General features: G+C 33.9%; 1 protein-coding gene across 9 annotated transcripts in view; it reads left to right on the forward strand.

Annotated features, from left to right (window-relative positions):
- Positions 1-14,160: 14,160 nt before the first annotated feature.
- LOC122566594 (cadherin-23) overlaps positions 14,161-19,603 on the forward strand; it is a 34,448-nt gene continuing 29,005 nt past the window's right edge. For 8 of the 9 annotated variants that reach the window (XR_006316571.1, XR_006316570.1, XR_006316573.1 and 5 more), the window contains exon 1: positions 14,771-15,323. The gene's annotated coding sequence lies outside the window, so the exon portion shown is untranslated. Of the gene's footprint in view, positions 14,267-14,770; positions 15,324-19,603 lie in introns of those variants that run through there. The other variant, XM_043724070.1, reaches the window with a different exon arrangement.

Consider the following 19,603-nt stretch of genomic DNA (forward strand, 5'->3'; position numbering starts at 1 on the left):
TCGATAATTGAGATTATACGCGTAATTACCTGGCAAATAAAGTGTGAATATAATGATGCACTAACAATGATTGAGATACGTATATACATTCCTACCTCACGGCAATGTAGAAGCTACACAACGTATCGCGAGGTATTTACGTGTTAGGCAGTCGACAGTAAACTAAATTCGACAACGAGCTTGGGGCGCGAAGATCGCGTATGTTTCCGTTACGTCATTACCTGGAATTTAAACTGTTTACGATTACCTAGAATATAAACACAGAAACGGAGAGAAGAGAAATACGTACATGTTTCGAAAAACCATTATTTTCTCATATAAGCAGTACTATTACTGTTACTTGAAAATTACTATTATTATATCTATTTTTAAATATTAAGAATTATTCGCCAAAATATAATATATCTATATACAATATTTAAAGCACGATTAATAGAAAAATATATATAAGTAAAGATATAAGTGTAAAATTGTACGAGTACGATATTGAAAAGATTATTCTTATAAAATTAAAGTAAATTTTTCACGAGGTTACAACACAAATGAAGCCACTGTAATTTAGAGTATGACGTTAAACGATAAAGAAATTTCAATCCTTTTTTTCAAACGTTAGAATCTATCAATTGAGTGGAAACGGTTTAAAACGGAGAATGCTTTCGAACCGATCAAATTGTTCAATTCTCAAAATCATGTGATCATCATCATGTCTGTCTACAACTAGAAATCAGTCTACCAGAGTTATCGCATTTCTAGGTCAGTCGTTAAATCATCAAAATGTCATTTTCATAAGCGAAATCATATTTTCAAGAAAGTGTTATCGATCTCTAACTATTGAAATTTGATCCTGTTCAGATCCCTATATTTAACGATAGAAATAACTTTATCTTTCTGAAGGAAAGAAGATCGGAAGGAAAAATGATCGGTACGAGACAAACTTTTAACATTATAGACATACCTATCAATCATACGAATAATTAGGAAATGTCAGGAAGAATCGTTAGAGCTGCACTTACCGGTTTGCGTTTTACGTAATCTTATAAACTCGTTAACAAGCTGCAATAAGTGAAATTCAGACGTACCTACGGCGTTTATGCAAATCAAAGTATCCGGAATTCTCTCACGCTAATATGACCGAGCTGGCAAGTCGCGTGATTGATCGAGCGAAGAAACCTGCAGCTGAGACGCCCAAGAGTCGTTTTGCCCACGTACACACCCAAAATCGTATGGCAGGCAAATCGAAACGACCGGCAAAAAGAAAGAATTTCAATGCTCTGTTATCGGCGCGAACATACTGCGGACGTAAAAGATCGCGACGCGTGATTTATGCAGCGCGCGAATGATTTGCGAGCGTGGAAATCCTGCGAGAGGTACAAAATCGTTATCGTTGTTGGGTAACAAGAAAGTCATTCGAATGACAATTTCCATCAAGCCAACACCAACGGGGAACGTAAGAAGCTGAGAGAGCGCGCGTCGTATAGCCACTAGCGGATTACTCACAAAACATTGTCAAGCCACCAACAAACGAGCGATGCAGAAAAACTTGTAGCACAAGATCGAACGCAATGAATCCGATGGTGGTTTGGGGTGTCGGTTGAAGACGGCGCGATCGGAGGCACGAGCCGAACTCTCGCGGCTCGGATCGGTGAACTCCGCGGTGTCCGGGTTATCAGGAACGTAGATCCGACAGACGGAAGGTCGAGAGCGGTTAGACATAACCCGCTAAATCACGTGGTAGCGAAAGAGGAGGTCCGTAAAGGAGCCGAACGTGGGGAAGCCACGACGAAGGCGCGCGACGAACGACTGGGACCGTAGGACCGTAAGAGATCCCATTACTGCGGGGCCTGATGATACGGTGGACGGCAATCGCTAATGGCCAATGGCACGGATAAGAGGAAAGCACAGAGTAGAGCTCGTCGAGAGGTTAGGAAGAAGCTCGCGAGCAGGAAAAAGACGGACTGACGGAACGGACGGAGCTAGCGAGCAAGAAACAACCAGAGGAGCGTGTCCTGGAGAGAGAATGGGCGAGGAGAGAAGCCGGCCTGGAGAGGAGGTGGAGGTGAGTTCGGCAAAGGCCGGTCGGGCACCTGGGCGACACTACCTCCTCACCTCTTCCAACTGCTCTCTCACTCACATGCTGCTCGATGCCCTAACGTAGTTCCTTTCGTTTGTGCGTTGCCTCATGCTCGGATCGAGTGCTTCCTGAATTGCGGAGATGCGTATATCTTAACGCTTTAACCGATAGACCTTACAATTGAACAATATTCTGAGATTTTCTCGTACTTGCTTATTTTATGTAAGATACATATAAATGTTTGCAAATGAAATAATGTGCCCTTCGTGTTATAACTATTGGATGTAGTTATCAATTATTTTCGCCATGATCCGGCAAGCAATTGTGTAAGTAGATAGATACAGACGATCCGCAGCAGATGATCGAGTTTACGCTTTCATGTCTCTTCCACTTGTTCCGTTTATCGTTTGAGAAATTTATATTATAAGGATAAAATCGTTGAATTAGTGAACGAAAGATAACGTTTTTCTTCTTCTTAAAAATCACAAATGAAGTATCTACGACCAACAAAGTGATCGTAATTAAATAAATTAGAACTTCCATTTCCATTTTCATTCACGTATTATCATATTTATTGTACAATTCTTCAATTATCTTCCATTATATTCTATAGCGTGCCTGCTGATATAAAAATTGCGCAGAAAGAATTTAAAAAAAAATGAAATCTTTCTATCGATAAAATACGAAACAATCTACACGAACACGTAAAATAATAGCCGTTTATTGCCTTATTCTCCAATGAAATACAATGTATAGTATAAGGTCGTCTAAATTTGATGAATTATTATTTTCAGAATAAAATTTAACTTGCTATATGTTGAATAATCCCATTATTTCCTATTTTCCATTGATCCTCTCTATATATTCATACGAATTACATATGTATTAAACGCGAGAATACTATTCTGCAATCGTTTGAAAGGCAAAGAAAAATGAAAAGTGACGATTATTCGGCCGTTTCTGAAATGTTGATATAACGTTTCGCTGGTCTTTGCTCTTCATCCCACCATCGTGGGTCAAGCTCGTTCAGTTCGCGTCGACCATTAAACATAACGAGCCGAGAAGCACCACGCACGATTATCTCCGTAAGCGAGCATGCTAATGTGCCGACGATAACCACCGTGCATTCTCGTGTCCTTCATCGCTTACAACGTTGTACACGTTTATCGCGACCAGCTTCGCAACGAGCCACGTCCATGAAGTTCGGCTGGCAAACTCTGTCCAAAGTCCTTCGGCAATTCTCGTTTCTTCTTTTTCTTTTACTGCCATTACGATTCTGCTACCCTTCAGTTGTTGCAAGTAGCCAGTCAATTAATATTCACCCTAAAGACATCGGTGCTTATTAAATAATAGAACATCTTCTTTGTTTCCGTACTTTTTATAGCTTACTTTCTCGAAAATGATTGTTTCTAGATTTATTTTTGGCAGATAAGCACCAATTATTAGACTACTGTCGTTTCTGTACCACTTATAGGATGTGTGTAGTCGTACCCTGTAATTTGTAGAAATAGCTCTGAGAAACGTTTACCTTCCGAGAATGCCTTCTACATTGTACGACTGTAGTGTTCTATAATAAGCAGTTATTTTAGGCGTAAAATATACGCTTATTATTCATTGTTTATCACCCTATATTATCGTGGTTAATAGATTATTAATTATCGATTATTGGGTATTCTTGAGTCAGGAAATTTCAAGTTCCAAGTTTCCTGAAGGAATCATGAAATCCAACAAACGAAGTATTCTGTAAAGTTTTATTCAAAGAAACGCTTCTTTTTTAAAAAGAAGAAGAAAAAGGATAGATAACGTGACAAGTTTCTTATCGATGCAGGAAGAAAAATAATACGTTGGTCTAATTATTTTTTATTACTTAGGAGATAAGAGCTTAAGTAATCGAGTAAACAGTTTTAATGGATAAAAGTAATGAGAAGAGATGACATAATTAAATGTGAAACGATTATTATAAACCATTTTAATTCACTAACATTTAGATTTATTTTATATCATTTTAATATTTCTTTTCCTGTTAAACCTATATAATTCAATTAATTTCGCCGCATTCTACAGCGTTTTCGATTTGACAGAATCGTAACTTCAAACTACTACAAACTGGATTTATAACCCTCGCTTCATTTTCATTGGTTCAGTAACTTTTGGAGTTCGGGAGAACGTTACGGCGAAGACATTCCAAAACTTTGGCTCACACGCTTTTATCCAACGTTCCGTCGATTTTCTCCGTCCATTTTGCCATCGCAAAAAGTTGATTGGTCGGTTGGCGTTGCTAACTCCAAATGGCCAACGAATATGTATAATAACGTAAAACAGTTCACTGATTCCTCGATTATACATTTTGGACGTATCAAATATCATTAGAAATAAATAAAAACGGCAAATATAATCTAACATTTTACTATTTTCGATCTAGAATTTTATATATTCTTTTTACCATTTTTATTTTAAACTTTATCCTACCTAAATAGGATTCCAAACATTCCAAAAAAACTCTAGCAATACTAATTTTTAAAAAGAATAACTATCTTAAAAACACTTAATAGTTATAATAAGAAATAAGAACTATAATGAACTACATAAAACTGGCGACTAACTTTAAAGCATTTGAAACAATTTCCACGTATCCCTCGCGGGATAAAGTCAAGTGTTACAAGTTTGTTACACTCATTTCCAGTGTAACAAAATAAATACAAAGCAAAATACAAGAGAAAATACAGAAGGTAAAATCCTGTGACATAAATTGACATCCACAGATAAGGATCTGCCAGGGATACTTGTCAAATATCGGAACCGTTCAGCGAAGAAAATCGCATTTTGTCAGGAACGATCTCTTCATCCGGGCAAGGTTGAATCGATCGATTCGAAAGGTCGATGGGATTAAAGTTTCGAAATGTACACGGTTCGTATGCAACTGGAATGGTGAATCCGCCCCTGGCGCCATGGTGTGTGCCTGGAGATGTGCCATGGTGTGTGGTTGTTGGTTGCCGGCCGATGCCCAGTCTCCAGTCTGGCTGCAGCTGCGAACCGGTTATATACTTTCATCTGGCAGTCTTAGCACGGTCCCTAAAAGAGAATCCGATGACTATAGCCAGAGCGCAAACGCGAGGGACAGAGAAGAGAAAGGGAAAAGAGAGGGAGGTTAATACCTGTACGAAGGCACGCTTATGCATTGGAAGAAAGGACGTCGAGCGTCGCGTCGTTTTTTTCATCCAGCCAGCTACTCCTTCTGGTGTACCAACGAGCTCTTTTTGGTAACGTTCATCTTTCACTTTTTGTTTCGCCTTACACACAAGCCTGGTACAAAAGCTCGCGAAACTGGATAAATGGGAAATATGAGGAACGAATTATGGCCACGCTGAACTTTGCCGCGTCGTACGATCGACTAATTGGAGGCGCTTTCGTTGAAACGAGACGTTGATATCGAGGGATGTGTTTATATCCGATCGAATTGGCAATTTGAGCAAGTCGGGTTACAAAGAAAGCTTGTTGATAAGAAGCGGAGGTTGCAATACACCTTGTGCCTCGTACCTACGTCTTCGAACCGCTCGAAGGAAGAATTCTTAACGCTTTTGTTTCGATATGCGGCAATCATACAGGAAGAAATCTTTTAGCTGTCAGATTAAAGGAAGGGTATTATTGATATCGTATATTTTAAATATTATTGAGATAAGAAGATTTAAGAAAGATAACTCGTCCAGTTCCCTCTCTGTAATGCGACTTAATTATCTTCTAGAAATCATATCAAGTTAGGTATTCGTTTATATGAAAGATTTGTTTTTAATAAATCAAGATCTATCATTATGTTAGTAGTTATCCTATATTATAACAATTTTAAAATGTCTACTACTGCAGTATTTAATTTCATTTTGTACGTATCATTTCTTCATGCGGCAGGATTTTTACATTGATTGATTGGTTATATTCTAACTTTTAAGTCCATAATCTTCTATGAAACGAAACGATTTCATTAGCACATTGTTGAATTGTTGAATTCATCAAAAAACGTTATCATATCGTTAATAAAAAATATACTCCCATTAAAAAAAAAATGAAGTTGACCTTTTTTGATATTTTTAGTTCCTAATGAGAATTTTCATCTTAAACAGATACACTGTGCACATTTTTTACATTAACAATTATTATTGCATCAACTATAAAATTATCAGGAATAGCCTGTAGGAATTATTGTACTATATATATTCTACTATAGTAATTATACATTCTATTTACCAGATGATCGAGTAATTCTGTTTATTTTATGAATTTCAGCAAATCGTGGATTTTCTTATCCGGAAATCTATCTTCACATATAGCGAATATATTATACTTTAAGGTTTAAGGTATGTACGCAACCAACCAACTCATTACATGTGTACTTATTATTTTATTTGTATTCTCTTTAGGAATATCCATTATATTTATTGAAGAACATTTTTTATCATTTTTCTACAAAAATGTCAGCACTAACTCTAGGTACACGTTCGGTACTATAAAACTATAATAATAATAAAATGAATCACCGATGAGAGAAATGTTTATTATAGGAATGACCAGCAAGTAATTCGAATTTTCATGCCAACCATCATCCGTACTTAACATTAATACGATCGCCAAAGTTCTAACTTTTACAAGCAAGTTCTCATTTTAACAAACAAGAAACTTTTTAACTTTTTAAGGAAATCATATCAAGCATATTATATCATATCGGGAATGATTTTTTCCTACCTTTCTCAAACTTAAATTGTACTTTGTTAGAAATTTCTGACGAGGAAAGACGTAATTTGATCTAAAATGCCACAACGAACACAGCAGCATTAGAAAACAGATATTTTTTCTGCACTCTATCTTAGTGTAGGTATCACAATCCCCTTCCCGATAGAATTCTTCGTGATCTTGATAGAAAAATCGCATGCGAATGAGATGACACTTGAAGCAGCAGGTAGTACATAGAGTAGGTACATTTCACCGTGATAAATTATCAAAATGTATTGCATAATGAGAACTAGTGTGGGCTTTGAATTCATTCAATTTCATTTCAATGAAATCCTAGACAGGGTAAAGAAAGACTTTAAAGATCTTTTTCTTTGGGTCATCCTTGACATCTCATTCATATTCCGCCCACGGAAACGAGTTTCTTCTCTAGGTGAATATCATTGAATTTCTCGGATACTTTCTTACGCTTGGCATTCCATATAAGAGTTACCAAGGTCTACGAGTTGGATTTCACGATTGCGAGGATCGCGTTGCTGTCCGCAGATTATCGTAAAAAATCAGATAATAGAAAGGAAGATCCCCGATACGAATACATATGCGATTGGTACTTGAAACGTAATTACACGTCGTTGATACGTAATGATTTCATACATAATGTAAAATTGTTTCACTGTTCGAAATGATTGCTTTCCGCATGGAAGGTTTCATTATGAAATGACCATGTTTAGTACAACGTTATCACTCTTCTGTGGAGAAACGTTTCCACGATTGTAACGGAATACCGTTGTAACCAGCTATTCTTTTCTCAGCTGCTTTTTAATTGCAGATCAACTTGGATGGGAACAGACAAAAAATTATTTCCAATAAACTGAGGAACTAATTTATTGTGTTCATTACTAACAGTAATTTGAAGTACTACAGTTAATTTGAACTTCTCAAGCATGATCACATCCAACAATGTTTGCTGGCGTTTAGCCAACGTTGCAGATACCTTCACTAGAACCAAATGATGCATGGAACGATATAACACTATTATTTGCAGCGAACGTTATATTTAGAGTTAACAAAGTTAACAAAGATAATGTCAATAATATTTAATCAAAAGAATATATAACTAAATTTATTTTACTGGGTTATTGAATCATCATGTAATACGTTAATTTTAATTTTAAGTCAGTAAAGTTATTGTATTTATATACTAATTTCATATAAAAAGTATATGGTATTATTGTAAAATGTTAAATTTCCTACTGCGTCTATATTTCGCGATTATGATCATTTCTAATTTATATATTTATTCAGCCCAGACTGCAAAAGTTTTTCCATTTGGGAAATTTAAAGGTGGAAAAATCCACAGAATATTTATAACACTAAAAATGTATAAAATATCCGAAATATAATCTTCATTATAATACTTCATATTATGGAATTATGAAGAATTGCTACAGCCTTAGGTTGTTGAAATTGAATGAAGTAGTATGTAAAATCTGTTAGTTTATACTTCGCTGATTACATCATAAAACCTATATGTAATACAGGTTTTAAACAGCCAGTTTTGCAATTTAATACGTATATCACATAATCTATACGGAGCAGGAAATTTAACTATAGACCGTAATTCACTTGTAACTTGTAATTCACGTATTCGTATCAGCGTACGTGCCAAGACATTTCAATTTGTATTCATTCATACTATACATGCTACTATTTTAAACAGCCTATCTTATAGTGCACCATAAATTCAAATCTTATTCAGGTTCTTCACGCACACATCAAATGTAACAAAAAGTCTTTGCATTGTGTATTTACGTTTATTCTTCAAAATGTAGATTAGTGTAACAATATCTTCATAAATAATAATAATAACAAAATAGTAAAACATTCGTATTATTTTAATATTTTTTATTTCTGAGTAGATAAAATACATAAAACATATAAAATTTTTGATTATAAATAATACTCAGTATCATCAAGTAATACATTATAAATAATACTAAGTATCTTTTTGTAATAAATACGACCTAACTTAAACTTCACGTTAAGCGTTCACTGACAATGAATAATGTACTCATGATGTTTATTGAAGTTTATACGATTTAATTGTCAATTAAAGATTACTTGGTAATTCTATTTATTACATCTCTGTTTTATAAAAATTAATCCAATATAACTATTTTGTTCAATTATATACTACAGCTAAAAATTTTTACAATTGAAGATATCCAATTCTTAGAGCCTCTACAATTCTTCAGTAGATCGTGATAATGAAACAAGAATTCAAACGAAATTGGACAAATTATCCTCACGAATTTGTTTAATAATATATTTTTAGGCATCGTTAAGGATTTTTGCAGTTAAAGATGCTTGAATATCGTTTTTTAAGTTCTCTATTAGATTGTGCTAACGAGATAAAGATTCAGACTCCTTTGAGAGACGAATGCAAACTTTCATGTCATCATTGGCATGAATTTCACAGTTACAACGCCCAAAGAAGAATACTGACTAAGTGACATAAAATTCGGTAGTGATCACGTACGAGAATTCAGCTTTCCAGATGAATATGCGTACATTTGATGTACAGCGAAGATCCATTGTGAACATGCTACATATAAAAATCACGTACAGTTACTTCATCCTCGAGTACATAAAGGAGTACGAAAGGTCAGTCCTCTTGGAATTCACATGCACGTACTTTTCGACCAAGGAAGCTCTTACAGTAACATCACGTAACGCCTGAGCAGGGAACAAGTCCTACGAGAAGAAAGACCTGTCTTCCTTAAATAAAATCTGCTCGCTATCTTGAAGCTACGTATGTATGTTGACCGTGAAGTCCAATCCTCTGAGTCACCGAAGAATACGATGCATTAACGAGCAATTGAACTAGCAACCAACACGAGAGTGTTTTATTTCTATGTTTTCTTCTTGGCGGTGCTATAGTTTGGGAGACAAGAGTTTTCTCCTGTTTTTGTCTCTGTGTCTTATCTTAATGCGTGACTTTTGTTTAATGGATTTTATCTTTTATTAGTTATTTACTATCGTAAATATACGCTATGTAGATAATGTTCTGAAATGTTTCAAATGGAGCACCCAACTCTATTGTAATCGTATTCTCTTTCTTTTGAATCGTGTTATAACTTTGTGAAGAATATAATATAATTTGTAAAAGAAGTGCATAAGTATAGTTTTATGTGCTATTGTTATCAAAATTTATTTTTGTTTAAATTTACAGTAAATAGTTATTAATTATGTATTAATGTATATTTGTGAATTGTTGTAATAATTTATAATATTTTAATCTCAGTACGATAAAATCTTTCTTTTTCGTTTGCCTTCAAAAGAACAGTGTTGCAATATAACTGCAATATAATTTAAAATTCAGAAGAACAATAAAGTAACGAAGTAAATGAATGTATGAGATCGTATTCGTATGTGTATAATAAAAATTCGATTTTATCAAAATTAAAAGAACTTTTTCAGGGACCAGGACGTACACATATGTACGTGCAACAAATGTATTGTATAACCGAAAAATTGCATTTATATATCTATGGATGTACATAATCTACGTTTGATGTGCATTTATACGTTGCTTAATGTACATTTCACCATATAAAAGGTATTAATAACATTGAAAGATAAAACAATGAAATATGTATGTACATGTAAAAAAATATGCATGTATATGCTACAAATAAACACGATACTATGCAAATACATTTTCTAATCACTATAAATATTTATACATTTAAGTTGTACAAAATTAGCAAAAAGTGAATTATTGTAAGTAGTTAATTTACCAGCTAAAAGAGTACAAGAATATATAATTATATACTAGGTAACGATCGTTATATATAAATATAATTTTTTATACATTTTACTCGTGATCTAAAAAGACCTGAGAATTTTCAATTGAAGCATTATCTAATTTTTAATTTAAATCAAGTTCAAAAGCGTACAAATACAGCGAGCGACATCTAAACACAATTGAAGAGATACGACTAAGTTACTGGTTCAATGAACTGAACTTACGGTAAGTACGCCCTGTACCTTGTTTTGGTACATGGATACAGAACAATACATCAATAACGCATATGCTTGCATAGTAAACGCTTGTACATAGATTTCCCTGGGAAATTGTTCTTTCATAAAAGGCATACCACGTGCTGTTCCTCGTCTGTGGCATTACCGACGGCATCACGGATAAAGAAACGTCGGTAGGTTATCTTAGTCGTCAATAACATCTGCGCACGATAAAACAGGAAAATTCATAGTTCGGGAACTAAACTGACTTAAACTTAAGTGAAATAGAACCGCAAGATTTGATTTGTATGTTTGATTGTAGGAGTGTCTTCTTTTTTAGAAATTCGTACTACTGTCTTAAACTCATCTACTTTGTTCCTGTAAATTCTAATTAATTTCTTGCTACAAATAATAGTATAAGAAAATATTCATAATGTAATTTATTAAGCTGAAGAATCAATTTCATGTGAAATCAAATAAAATACTGGAAATTATTTCAACATTTCCGTTCACTTGAAATGAAACGAGAAAGACAAAAGATCGAAGATCGAACATATTTATAATGATCTTAGTAAAGCCAATCCTTCATTACGTATGTTTTTGACGTGAAAGCTGCTAAGTGGTAAAGCAACGTTCATAAATCATATCTGTAATCGGTTCTTTGATTATCGTTAACGTTCGGACAAATATTTATTGGTTAATATGTCGAGAAAGTTATTGATGTATTTAAATATACAAATGATAAATAAGGCATATTTTAGAATAGTCAATGGAACTGTTATTAAAACTTTTTCGAAAAGTTACAGCATAAATACCACAAAAGTTATAGTTTCTATGTAAAAATATAAATATGGAGTAAAATTATAACACATTATATATGTAGTTCAAGGATTATTATCCCTTATAAATATTATTCAGTTATATATTACAGGAATGATAATTGCCATTAGTAACAATCTTTTATTCCAAAAGAGTAATTTATACATATTTTTGGGTGAAAACATAATATGCATTCCTTTCTGCATAGTAATATGATAAAACGCGATGAAATATTTTTTAAATACCATTTCTTAATTAATTAATTGACCAATTGTTGATTAGAAAGTAAATACATAATCGAAGAAAAACATACTTTATGCAACAATATATCATCAATTTTTCTGGAACATCGTAAGAAATGCGTACATTTTACTTTTCACGGAAAATACCTTAAAGTCTGTCTACATTTAGTGTAAGCAATGGAATGACAATCAAACGTATGAAGCATATCAAAGAGTAAGAGAGATTCTTACATCACAATAAATTCTTCTTTCTGTTATTCACTGAAGAAAGAAGGAAGTGTACAGATATACAGCTTTCACTTAAAGTTATTGTACGAGTGAGAAAGAAAGTATACATCATCAAATAAGCAATACCAGTAATACTAATTAAACCGAGAAGATCTTATGAAACCAACGATTGGTAGTCATTTGGTATTTCCTTTTTCCTTTGCATTTTTCTAGGTACTTTACATATCGAAGGATATAAACCGAATGCTTTTCATAAACGTGAACGGTGTAATAACTACGTGAAATCTCGTTGAAACGAACATAAAATTCTAATTATAGTTTGGTAAAGAATAAACGAGGATACCAATATCGAGTTTTAAAAACGTGCATTTATTAATCTTGTGATCGACATGTTTCATCAAGAATTTGAAAGGATACGCGTCAATTCATTTATTATAATACAGGATTATAAATTACTATATTCTTACGTGCTAAATTTAATTAAGATTCAAGCTTGGGCATTTTTGAAATAAAACGTTTGGAAGATAATTATTCAAATATTGGAAATATGAATCTCGCTTGATTACATGTTACGTATTCAATTATGTAAATTAATACAGATTAGTTTATTTGAATAAGTAAATAATTTTTCGTCGGATTATTTTATCTTCCAATCTTCATCTTCCATTTCTCTTTTTTTTTTTTTTTTTTTGATATCTTGCATTTTAATAAATACTTTGTGAAATAATTTTTTACTTCCATAATTTTATTATGCTAATATTGTCATGTTTCTACATATCTCGGAAATGTAGATTTTACAGTATGTCGGGCTGCAAATTAAATACAAATTAAATGCAGTGACAAGAGTATGTAACGTTTTATCGTCTTTTTTTTTATCTTGACCGTTCTCCTTCTTTTCTTTTTAAATATGTTTATTTTACACGCAACAATTATGTATAACATTATTGTCACTGAGCCGGTAAATTTCTTGCATTAATACCTTATTCTTTCGGCTGAATGTACACGAGTGACATTTTATCGCGCTATCCCGCTGCGACCATATGTCTGTCTTTGTTGTTCGTAATAGGAAAACAAACAAAGACATACGGTCGCAGCGGGAACGCGCGGTAAAATGTCGCTCGTGTGCTTTTAGCCTTAAGTTTCCATTTTAATATCTCATCTGATGCTATTATTCGAACACCAAATTATACCGCAGCTCCACATAATTATACTGATGGAACGTTTCAGTTTTCTCCCGGTCAAACTTCATCAGTATATTCTACGCTCATAAATAAGAGAAAACTACCATGAAAAAGTAGATGGTTTCGAGTTTTAATAAAAAAATTGTAACAAAAGCTGCTAAACTATTCACAGACCCGCTATCTTTCTCTTTCCATTTCATACATTTGTTATAATCTTGTGATAAAGCTTTCAACTCGACGTATAGTTATAACACATTTGATTCTTATTTATTTATTTATATAGAATATATTGACAAATGACCGGAGTAGAGCGGAATACACTATGTAGTGAATATTTTTTATATATATGAATATACAAAATCTTCGAATGACTCCCCGTGAATAGCGCGAAAGTACATTTCTTTATTCCCACGAGCAGTGTTCAACGTGTAAAGAAACTTACTTATAGCTATAAATTTATTTAAGGAAATTCTAAAGTGAATTAAAAAGAAATAACAAACACTACATCATCGTTTTTCCACACTCTTCAATATATCGAGTTAAATTTATTTGAATCATCTAAACTTCATCTACCGATCGATGTATGTTCCGAATAGTAATTTTTCTTTCTAATTTCTTAACTCGTGCAAAACCACGTTGAGAAAGAATTTCAATCTCAAACGTAAATAAAAAGCCGACTTGCCCTAGCATTAGCCGTTTTCGAATTATGCTTTCTGATTTCCAGTTACCCATCTTTGTTCCCAGAAGCACGATTCTGTGGACGGGTGTCGAAACACAGGTGACCAAAGGATACAAAGAGGGGAAATCCGTCGGTGCATGCCTCGGGGAACACGATGGGCTGAATTTAACTCCGAACAACCGTACGTTTTGTGGTATTCTGTGTACGGTCAGTGCTCACGCCGCAGAACGAACATCAGACACCGATCTGTGCGCGCCTGTCTCGGTTCTGCCTTTAGTTTGCCGTCGTGAGTGTACCTGAACAGGTGACCGATTCGATCGTTCGATAAACTGCACAATCGTCTGTCACCGATAGACGTTTCACACTTATTTTCTATGATTTTTCTTTCAAATGTTTCCAATAACTTATCTCTCTACTAATAACTTAATTCTAGTCGTTTAGCGCAAATACGATCGTCACTGTTATCTGTATCGAAGGAAGTTCGTTCTCCCGATTACTTCTAAGCAGTATGCGTTTTCAGTATTTACAAACTTAAATTTCGATTGTATATTTACAATGTCTGAGAACTAACGAAATGTAAACACAACGAGTGCGCATTAAGCGAGGATACAGAAAAAATTGAAATAAAGCGTAATTCATTTATCGTGGAATAAGTATTTATTTGTAGCAATAAATATTTATATAAATACTGCAAATGTAATTTCTAATTTGCAAGTCATATAATATGTATTTAGATATCAAGTATATTTAAAGATATTATGAAATTAGAAGACTTTGTTTATTCTTGCGATTCGATCGTCGTGAGTTTGAAGTCAACAGCGCCTGTAAACAAAGCCGTAAGGGTGATCGACTGCCGTGTGGGTAAATGGAGTTTATTGCCGTAGGCGAACGTTCAGTATACCGGCGAGAGCTCACCTGGCCAGGCGAACACGCTGTGCCCGTTGCACGGTTTATCAGTAACACGCTGACAGACGGCGGCGAGTCTGAAACAACGAGGCTGCTTAAGCAAAATATCGTTTTACTACGAGTCGACAAATAGTTCTCGATAAAACGAATCATTGCTTCGATAGCGGATAACAACGATTTTCTGAATGATCGCGAAAGTGAAATAAATTGTGTGACTCTCGAGTGAAGTGACATGTTACCAGTGAAAGTTTAGAAAGAACAATTTATTGCACAGTGTTTACCGAGACGTGGTTTCGTTTACAAAAGAATCGGTCGGAACAAGACATTGAAAAGTGCGAGTATAAGAAGGGGAATGGAAAATTTGATGCAATTTGAGAGTAAATAGGAAGATAGATATCCGAGGAAGAAGGCACATGACGCAGTAAAACCGAGGGAACGATAGTTTTATGAAAATCGTAAGTATAATCCGATCAATGTTTTCCAAGTTCGATACGCTTGTTCGTGTTGCGAAAGTTTTCAAAACTCTGTTATTCGTGATTTTTGGGAAGTTCGACAACGCTTCCAGAGAGTGACAGGTATAGGTTAGACAACGCGTCTATCGTGAGTGACGCGGTTCTGCGAATTATGTCAGTGCAGAATTTCGTCGGTTTTCTGATATCCAATTAGTACAGTGTGCAGTTACATACTAATTCCTTGAATCGGGCTTTAGTGTTTGCAAATTACCATAGGTAAATTGCAAATTATGATACATAATTAGACTTTGTGTGTGTGAAACGTCTGACGAAAATTCTAATAAATGTGATTGAAGTAATAATTTGGATATTTTCGATAAATGTCTATCTGTATGAAAATTTCTAATGGAAAGTTGGCTTGTAAATTTTTAAAGGGTTTGTTTTTTATATTCTCCGATTATTTATTATAATTTTAATTATAACTGTACATATGTATATGATTTGTTCCAAGAGAAAAAATACTAATACACGTAGCACAATCTTGCGTGGAATTATATAGTTCGGACATAAGTCTAAATTGTTTATTAAAACAGTACATTTCATGAATAACAGAGTATCGTACGATATATTAATAGGTGCAGTTGTATAGCATGCTTATAAAATTACATATGAAATCTCTACTTTCCATGGATTATACATCGCCATTTAATATGTACTCTTTTTGTTCGATATTTGCACAATCTGATGTACTTTTTTAATAGGATTATTGTGTCTTTATATTTTTATATGTTTATGTTTATGTCTGTATATTGTATATTCGTAACGCTACAACTGTTTCTATTCAATCGTTCCCCAGATACCCAGAATAGCTTAAGTAAAATAATTAATAATATTTTAAAAGTTGGTGATTTTTAACGTAACTTAAATTGAATCTGAATCGATTAAATTGATTAAATTGAAAAAGATAACAGAGTTAAGGATTAATATACAATGCTATAAATTATTACTGCTATTAATATTATTATTATACGTATTAAATATACATTAATAGATATCTTTTAATAATATATACATGTATAGTATAGCTAATGTTCCTTCCAAATATTATCACATATTCAATATTAAATGTAAGACATGAACTGAATTTGATTGCTGAAGTGGCCTTGCATAACAGCGTATGGTGTACGCAGCACAATATAAATTGTGTAAGTTGTACGTGCTACTTTGTATTCTACCTACTTTATATTTATACGAATACTTTATATGTTTGTTCCTATGTTCGTTGGCAAAGAAGAATTCAAATACACAGTTAGGATGTCAATGCTGCAAAACCCGAACGCGATTGCCGGTGTCCTCAATTTTTTTCCCAGCACAGCTATCAATAATTAACCACTAATAATCGTGACGCAATCTCGAATGAAATATAAGGACAGCGGTTTAATTATTTTTCGCCTGTGCCACATAATACAATGACATTACGAAATCTCATTTCTCTTTTTCACTTACGACTGGAAATTATTAGGTTCTTTGTAATGATTTCTACGAGGTGTTTTCTTCCATGGGAGAATTCGTTCTCACGGAGTACATCTCGCTTTATATAATCGCGTCGAGCCCTCAGTTCCTCTTGAAGACGAATCTTGAAGCACGAAAGGCAACAAATTAGATTGCACATATGAAAGTAATAAAATGTGTAATAACGAAATAACGTAGATGGCTAACCAACGTATATACCGCGCGTTAAGCATTTTATGAAACTCGCATTTTATCTTTGCATAACTATGCAGAACACGATATAATGAGATAGTGTCTAATTATCAATAGCTGCAGCTCGTGGGAATACTTTTCATTATTACGATCGTACAATTAGGTTTCGAAAAAACTGTATATTATGTTAATAACGCGTTTTCGTTCAAAGTTGATTCTTTCGCGAATTTTAAAATCAATTAAGTGTTCTCTATTATATCAGCTATCGCATTCTCATTTGAAAGGAAAATTTACCGGAAAGATTTGTTTCAAGGAAAATGTGGATTTACTTTTATAAGAACCATATCATGTACGTGTACACATAACAAAAACTTAGCCACGTTTGCTTTCATTAAGCGTTTGAAACCTCGTGCAAGATTTATTTCGACTAGACAATAATATTTACAATATTTGTGTAGTCGGAGAGCACAGAAAGTGGAACATTTCGTTGCTTCAATGTTAAAACTATTCATTCTTTCGGTGATGTCTTAAAATGTTAAATCGCTAGTTTTTAAAACTTTGTGAATAAGCAAGTCAAATGATCATAGTATTCGTTTAGGCGATTACAATTTCTATATTCAAAGGTGAATAAAGTTTAATTCTTTTGAGTTGTGCCTAATTGTTGTTGAGCGATGCGGATTGATGGAATTCATCTTATTTTGTTTCTTTATCTTGTTGAAATATTAAATCTCTACGTACGTACTTTGTCAGATATTATCAAATATATTTCTGTGTATATTAATTTATGTATTATTTATATCTTGATACAGCTTTATTCTTAAATTTAGTGTATTACCTATAGGTATGTGATTTTATACAGTTTTTCATTCATTGTTCCGTGAAATATTGAACTTTCTGTTTAGTCGTTTTATAAAGTAGTTAAAATCATGTAATTACGATAATTGAAAAGTGGAACGATTTAATCTATTTTAACAATTTCAACATTTGTCGCAGTTTTGATTCGTTGATTAATTACACTGTTAGCTTTGTAATGAAATGTAGCCTGTTTAGTTAGTTACAAATACGGACACTGTCACAGCCAATAACTAACTGGCTTCAGGACTGTAATACGATAGGAGCGATCAGTGTCCTGTAACTGATATCTTTGAGAACATAATATGATGGAAACATTTTTTATAATTACATAATCATTACAGTAAATAAAACACGTACTCGTAAATGTTATTTTTCTTTCGTACTCTGTGTATGCACAGAGAAAAACAAAATACATAACACCCTGCGAAAGAAATTTCTCACAGTTCGATATTCTTCGTCTTTGGTTCTACGCTCATTCTATTAGACGCTTTAATTTTATTGAACTCTCGTCTCAACCGTAGAACACGCTCTTACATATCAGAAACGATGAAACCTGAATATAATCTCTAAATCATTTCTTATTGTTAGTTACCAACGCGTCTCAGAAAATTTCATTGCAAATAACTCAAAAAAAAAAAAAAAATTACCTCACATTCCGGAATACATCACAAGCATAAACCATACAGTACATTAACCTTTTTCAAGGAAGTTACATCAAAAATCGTTACTACCATTAAGAAAAGAGCTAAGTGGAATTTAACGCAAACAACTTGCTACATATACATGACGAACATTCCAATGTTTTGCTCTTGATTGTATCATTCGAAGATACATAAATTTCATAGCTACAGGAACGTTACAGCGCGTTGGAAAACGCGATGAGATCATTTTCCTAACTGTAAACCAACAAGCAGAATGAAAATTTCTGAAGTCAGTCGGTACGGCACGAATCGAAACAATTATCATCGTAAGCTGTAATTTATCGTCGGTAAAGCATGTGCATTACACATTAAAGAGAGAGCGGCAGGGGGAGAGACAATCGTGCACGTATCAGCGATGCGAGCCGGCCGTCACGCAACGATGTATCCTGTATGGGGTGAATTGGATAGCAGACGGTGGTATGGGGTGTGTCAATACCACGTGCGGTGTTATCATTCGGAAGCATGCATGGCAGGTGTAGGAAATGACGTCACGCACCTCGGAGTATCCCTGGTTGAAACACGACCTTACTGTCTATTTTCGACGGACCACCATGCATAAAAACTTCCTCTGCTCTCCCCAAGTGAAACACACACAAAGGATGTCCTTGGCTTTCGAATTAACAACATGCTGTACCGTGGACAACGGTAGCCATATCTTTTTTTCTTTTTCTGCTTTTAATTAGTGTTTAATGTCGCGTCGATTCTTTTGTTTCGAGATTATGTTCGAATTTCCTCTTTCAATGGTTGTCTATAGTTGGTAATTATGATTCTATGATTGAAAAGATATTATTGGTATGGCGAGAGAGCGACACGATCGGGAGAAGCAACTTTTCCAGAAAATCAGTTTAAAATGAAAATTGATAAATTTGAAGCGACAAATTACGAATTGCTTGATCGATTTAGAAATGAAAAAGATGTTGCTTCTTTTACAATTTAGCCGATAGTCTTCGGATTCTGAGTGTTTTGAAGAAAATGTTATTTATGTTCGTCTTTTATTGTTGAGAAAATGTCGACGTTATTCTT

Source organism: Bombus pyrosoma, linkage group LG4, assembly GCF_014825855.1.
Source record: "Bombus pyrosoma isolate SC7728 linkage group LG4, ASM1482585v1, whole genome shotgun sequence".
In the NCBI taxonomy this organism is placed as follows: domain Eukaryota; kingdom Metazoa; phylum Arthropoda; class Insecta; order Hymenoptera; family Apidae; genus Bombus; species Bombus pyrosoma.